The sequence below is a fragment of the Ananas comosus genome, linkage group 19, assembly GCF_001540865.1.
Source record: "Ananas comosus cultivar F153 linkage group 19, ASM154086v1, whole genome shotgun sequence".
Lineage (NCBI taxonomy): Eukaryota > Viridiplantae > Streptophyta > Magnoliopsida > Poales > Bromeliaceae > Ananas > Ananas comosus.
The window spans coordinates 4072481-4079834 of NC_033639.1; positions in this window are offsets into that span (position 1 = coordinate 4072481).

A 7354-nucleotide genomic window follows, 5' to 3' on the forward strand; every position below is an offset into this window, starting at 1 on the left:
GCGCAGCGCGTATACGTCCGTACGTCGTCTTGGTATGGCCCTCAACCTCATGATGTTCGCGCCATCGTGATCGAGGAAGTGAATGCTCCATCGACTCTCCTTACTTGGGAGCGTCGAGATAGTATATATATACTTATATATATATGTGTGATCGATCGAAGAGGGCGATCATGATTATATAAATATATATATATTAAGTATCCTCTTCGTCGATCACTAAAGATGCATCTTGCCATCTTTCTCTTCGGACTAAATAATCAAGTTTATTAGTTCGCTCGTTGAAAAAAATGAATGAAAATTTTGTTTTCGCAGCTTGAATTTTCGTTGCCCCATAAATAAAGTTTTATTGTTATTTTTTCCAAATTTGTAAAATATTTATTACGTGGGAATCAAGCAAAGAAAATTATTTTATTGATTTGAAAATAATTTTTGGATTCATTTTAAGGCCGAACCAATGAGTTGTGCTAGGTACTTTAATTTAAATAGGCGTGGACCGTTCGGATCCTGATCACTTATCCATTTCGACGGCGGGCCAGCCTCACTCATCAGTGTCAATCTTTGCTGCGCCGCCCAACTGTCGGAGGGGTTAATTTTTACATTGACTCTGGACAAAACCACGTCCAGCAGTTGACACTAATTAATATGTGCTCTATATAAGAAAATTTATTATTGCATTGCTAGTAATACATTTAATAAATATACAAATGTGGCGAATAAACATCGGTTCGTTTGATTTCAATTTTTAGAATTTATGAATAGAAATGTGGAATCAAATAAGGATTCGAACTTGCGATCCATCGAAGTAATAACCACCAAGCTTTTGCCACTTACTCGTTAGGACGCCGTCGACGTTCTATTGGTTATAAATATCTAGTTATTTAGCAGTATATTCATTCATTGATACATGATGAATAGATTCTAGCATAATATTATATCCAATACAAATGCGTATTATACTCATTGCAGCTTGTTCATATCTAATTCTCATATTGTACTGGCGCTAGAATTTAATACTATTATACTCCATATCGATCAGCGTTAGTCCTTCTTTTTTTTGCTACTAATTGGTGGTATGTATTGGCTCAGCGTGCCTATCTAAATCTTCACTCCACATTCTATATTGTCACATAATTTAAACACAATTCGCGTCCTATTGCCCATATTAAATACATTTCTCATACGAAAATGTGTAGAATTAGAACAATAAGACGATTCAACTTATATTATGGGATCTTGAAAATGCTTCGGTATGCCTTTTATAGGGTAATAAACATGCATGTTACGTTCATGTATCCTATTTGTTTAAACTCATGGAACTTTTAGTGTTTGAACATTAATCAAAAGACAAGTATTAATTAGTGAATCTTTCTCTCCTCTCACCCGCCTCCACTTATAAGTCATTAGTTACTGCTATAAAATTAGGCTACAGTAACATTGGCTCTATGGATTTAGCAGGTATTATCATATATGACACGCAGTTGTATACCCTGTGCGGGCGATAATTTAGTTTGACAGTCTGAATAAAGGCCAGGGATAGCTTTTTTGAAAATAACTTCTTCCACTCTAACAAGATTTATTTGATAAAATTCAATTCTATGGAGAAAGTTGGCATAAATCCTCAACATTCTCACTGCAATTTTTTTCACTGTTTTAACACACTAGACTTTTTAACTGTAGGTAATTATCGAGCCCTAAATCCTTATCAAAAGTAATTTATAGATTTTTTCTTGAAGCAAATTAATAATTAACAACTGTTTTGTCGTATGCTCTTGTTACATATTTTTATAATTAGTTTTAAATTTGTTAAACATATCTCTGCTATTAATTCATTGAAAACAGCAATAAATTATGAATGGGATGCAGCGCTGCCTATATAAATATTTTTCAGATTCTAATACTTTTACTTTTATCCGCTGGAGTTATTTAGGATCATCAATAAGACATATGAAGCACGACTGCCGTTCAATTAGTAAACTTTGTAAGAGTGGAACATCAATTGGATTTTAGCAATGTTAGTATGTTAAAAATTGGCTGCAGTATAATCTTGTTGTACGTAGGTAGTTAATGAAAAAAGCAATTTGCGGACAAATTTAATCAGTGCATTGGTTGAGCATGCTGGTTTTATAGTTCTAACATCTATGTGGCAACCAAGTGATGTGATGCGGCTCAATTTTTTCATGAGTTGTTGTTGTGTCGTATCGTCGTTGTTTTTTTTTTTTTTTTTTTTTCCTCTTTTTGTTTATATATATTAATATATATATATATATATATATATATAATATATATAATATTATATATATATATATTATATATATATATAATTTGCTGTTTTCTATGTCTGTCTTTCAATCTCTCATTTTAAGTAATTTGCATCTGGCCAGTGCCACTTTGTGGTTCCCGATTAGGTTTTGTATTCTGGATTTTTTTTGTTTTGTATTTTGTTGTGATTTATTGTGAGCTAAACATTTATATAGATATATATATTTTATGTAGTGTGACCTTATGTTGTCCAAGCTGAGGGCCCAAATTTAGCGTTTATCTTCGTCATTTTGCTGGGATTTTAGGCATTTTGAATGATAGTGTGGACTTTATTTAAACGGGGGGTTACGAGATCCGTTACTTTGTCTGTGTCAACTTTCATTGACATGATTTAATATAGGCAAATACGACAATTCTCACTCTCTCCCCTCTCTCTTCTATCTAACCAAAAACACGTACATATGAATTAAAGATTTGGGTGTAGAATGAATCATTTAGCTATCAAACTTCCTTAGTGATTTTTCTTTGTGTGGGTTCAACAAATTGCATGTTCTTTCTAGTACTCTTTCTAGTCGCACTTCATCTGTCATGGTTTTGACAGTAAGTGACGACTTGGATTATCTAATTAGCCTTATCTCTGATGCTCGCATCCTTCTACGATCTCACGGGGATTAGACGTGACTATTTATCTCACTTACTCTTTATTCTTTGTGGGCTGCATGATTTTGTCAAACTAGACTAGAGCAATGTGCTCCGGCCCCGTCATCTTATTCGTCCCCTTGGCCTTCCCAGGCCTTAGCCTCTACCTACTTGCATGATGCTCTTTATGTTTTGCCAGATGACAACGTTGAACAACTCCTTTTATGCCAAAGTAGGTAGGAACCGCACGATGCGGCGGATAATAATTATAGTTTAATTAATTTAATAATATAGAAAATACTTAAAATTTTTAGAAGTAGAATTATTAATTCAATGAAAACAACAAAAAGATTAAAAAAACTATAAAAAAAAAAAAATTTGTTCCATTAGAAACGCCTTGTGTACATATTTAGTGCTTCTTACTAAACACCGATTGATTCGTGTAAGTACCCACGCGAGCCTTCATCCCTTTTCGGCAAGTAGTCCTTATATTCTTAACATATTCTTGTCCTCGAGAGCCATTAGAGGAGAGGATACATACCTTTGCATACACTATACATTAAATTTAAGTGGTTGAGATTGACGGAGGAGGCGTTAGGGCTAGCGTTAGAGTTCGACTCACCCGCTTAAGTTGACGGCGAGGGGAGGGCTCGACGGCTTGCGCGCCTGGGGGGTGAGGTGAGAGCGGACCGTAGTAGGCTAGGTCGTTGTCGTGAGACGCGATGCCTGGCCCGGGACTCCGAGGGTTTCAAGAAAATAGAAACTAATGAGCGGGAAGTTGAACCAACATGTTACAGAGAAGAAAAAGATTATGAGACAGGAATGCCGATAGGACATACGTTACGGAAAGAAAGTAATGGAGGAAAGCCGAAGAGGCAGACTGTTAAGAAGAAATTAATATAAACGGAAAAGCCAAAGAGACAGACATTACGACGAGAAAGACGAGCGCAGGTCACAATATCGGAGAGCTAAAACTTTTGAGAAGGAGAGACTATGATGTGTGCAGTAGGCAAAAAATTTATGAGACATAATGTATGTGTTAGATTGCTACTTTAGCGTCTTGTCTGTCCGTTTTCTTATGTTTTGTCTTATTTTGCTCAACTTCACTTTTTGGTCGCTTACTATTACTGAGTCAAACCCAATGCTTAATTGCCGTTTTCTTACTCCTCTGTAGTCACTTTTCCATCTCTAATCTTGGGCTTACTACTCTTTTTGAATTAAAGTCCTAGCACACTTCAACTATCTTATGGACAACTTCCATATGAAATTTTAGGATGCGGAAGAGAAAATGCCCTTTTTTCATGTGGCGGTTGCTGCCATCTTGATCAATTTAGTCTAGCAAATTTACCATCCATCGCTTTTTCTGTAAATTACTAATCGTATACACAGCACTTGTTGGGGCCGCGTCTTTTCCTTGAAGCAAATCCTTTTCAACAATCGAGGGTCTACCTCTACCGTTACTTGGGAATGCAGTGGACTCGATGTTAGAAATCCGAAATTTTTAGACTGAGATTTTAAAATACATTCAACAAGTTGGCAGTGAGCTTCGAATTGCCGCCACTGCCTTTCCATGTCATCGACGGGCATCTCCTTAACCCCGTCCTTCTCAGCTTTGACCTCTTTAGATTAGCGCATGCGCCCTAGCCGTTGGAGCCAAAGAAGAGGATCCTTCTCTAGATCTCTGTGGTCTAGGTTATTTTTGATGCCAGCTCTCATTCCAGCCAACCCAGCACGTCGACGACCTCCTCAGTTGCAGCATGACCTTCTTAATGGGTGCTTGGAGCATCACAGTGTCTATTCACAGATTTAAATTGGTCTACTGATCTACTAGATTCATTGTCCTGGCTCCGAAGGCCTCGATCTTGGAAGAAAAGGTTGCTTCGGAGGAGTCTTCGGTGCTTATTGCGCGCTTTCAGACAAGTGACCAGTGTTCAGGAATCGACATTTTACTAGTAAATGTTCTTAGTCAGATTCAATATGCAATCCTCGATAACAGCCTAAAACTCTATTTTCATTTAGTAAAATTTGCTTATAGAGTGGATGTTTTAGCTTTTAAAAATGTAATTACACCATATTAATGGATGCCTCGGATAGTGTGAACACATATCTATATTTGACCTCTGGCTCATTGTCCTAGAGTCCGAATTTGTCGTTGTTGATGCTTGACATGGGCTTCGTTTGCAATTATCTCAAAATGGTGATATTGGATTTTTTGTAATTTGTGGAAAGTGATCTGAATGGGCTTATTACTATTGATACGTGATACAGTGAAGGGATCAGTGGTTGTTTAGGAGCCGAAATTGACACTATTCAGAGATCCTGATAACACATATATCTGACTACAGATTATTAAATGCTTTTGTGTGCATAGTCCAACATCAAATTGCTGATGTTTTAGTGAATATTAGACAACTAATTTTATTAAGTGATTGATAGAATATTAGGACACTTCATGGTTGCGAACGTGTTCAGTGGTTCTCATGAGTTTATGCGACTTTTGAGAACGTAAAAGGAACGGATTACTCGATTGTGATGAATTGTGAGTTAAAGTGATTTGGATCACTCTAGGCGTTGGGTGATGTGGTGTTGGGTTGTGAACCATTTTTGGACTCAACAAGTTGATGATAGATAATGGATCTTCGGTTGTGTTAAAACAACTTTTGGTCCAAATAAACAAGCGCTGGACAAGAGCAGATGTTGATATGCTATATGACATTACCAACATGTCTGAAGGTAAGTGAAGTCCCGATGAGTATTAGAAGAGTTTACGCAGTTGCTTGGCGCGAAATAGAGTAAGTATGCCAAAACGGCAGTCTGGGGACTGCGTACCGGTGAAGCCAGAGTATCGGTAGCCAGGCAGGCAACTGAGAAGGTGCTCTCCGGTTTGGGCATTTTCGGCGAGCTGTAATACACCGAATTTTAATATAAAGTAATATAAATAATATAGTGTAGATACCGTATTTTATGGACTTGAAATAAAACATAGTCGGAAATCACCGGTGTACTTGAGGTATCGGAACCGAACAAATTTTTAGATTTTCTGTAAGAAATAGGATTGATAGTTTAGCAGAAATGTTATAGTGTCAAAAACAGTTATGAAAGCTTGGAAATATTGTCGGAGACGGAATTTATTTTTTATGAGGTTGATTTTAAAGTTTATGTTATTCCGAAGTCCGGAAGTGAAAAATAATTGATGCTATCTGCTAGAGATTTCAGTTCGTAAAACTTTCGGTCGCACAAAAATGGTCTAATGTGGAAGTTAAGAATATATTTTTTTTTGACCTTAAACGAGCCTGGCTTCAAATTGATGCGCAATGGATTCAGAAGGGGCTCGGCGAAAGTATTGAGATTACTGAGCTGCTAAATTAAAATTAGTTATATATGTGGGAATATGTAGAACCTTGCCTTCCGTCTCATTCGTCACTCCGAACCCGGAGAGGAGAGAGGGAGGAAGCAAGGCCTGTCTCCTTTCTCTCCTTTCATTCTAGCTCACATCTCTTTCTCTCTAGCATAATTCTCCAGTGTAAGAGGAAGCTTTGGGAGATGAGTTGGGAGATGAAGCTTGGAGCTTCAATGGATGAAGCAAGCTCTTCAATGGTGATTGCTTGGAGCTCTGGGAATAGGTGAGATTTGTGGATTTTAAGGTTTAGGCGCTCTTTGTGTAAATCCTTTGGAATGATATAAATGGAAACTGCCTATATGATTCTAATATGGTTTAGAGCAGGATTATCATGATTAATGAGGACTCTCTTGATGAGAATGGAGCAACTTAGCGGTTTGAATTAGGATTTTTGAATTTAAATCCTTGTGTGCTTGAGATTCTAATGATCTCTAGAGTATCTTTAGCAATGTTTTCTAAATTTACTATGGGTGTATTGGAGATTTTGTTTCTGCTATGGGTTAGACATGAGGGTTTTTGGAGGTTCTGTGTAAGTAAATAAGGGAATTCTTCTGCGTCCTTTAATCTTCTGGGAGAGCTGTGGATATATATATATATACCAAGGTAGGTAGGTACGTATACTGTCTGCGCGAGTTCCGCCTCAATCATCTCATCTAACACGTCGGCCGGTGGAAGAAATCAAAGAAAGAATCAGCAATGAATGCATGCTACATAGCTAGCTACCTTGAAGAGGTCGGTCCCTTTCAGTGATATATATGATCACGTACCAACAAGATGCATGCGGGATCTTAATTAGGAGGAGTTTTGGGCTTCATTGGTGAACTTCCTCTAGCAGTCTAGCAGCTATCATGGTCGGTCCACCTCCTTGCGTAGCATTTTAATAATGTTCGTATTTCCTAGCTCCTTATCAACTTACTTCAGCTGACTTCAATTCATTGATGCAATGACTAATTTGTAATGTTGATATTCCGCAAGCTACCCTTGATATTTCGTTGCTAGACTAACTAGCACTTGAAAAATGGTTACCGTTAGTTATATTTCAGTACGTCACTTTTG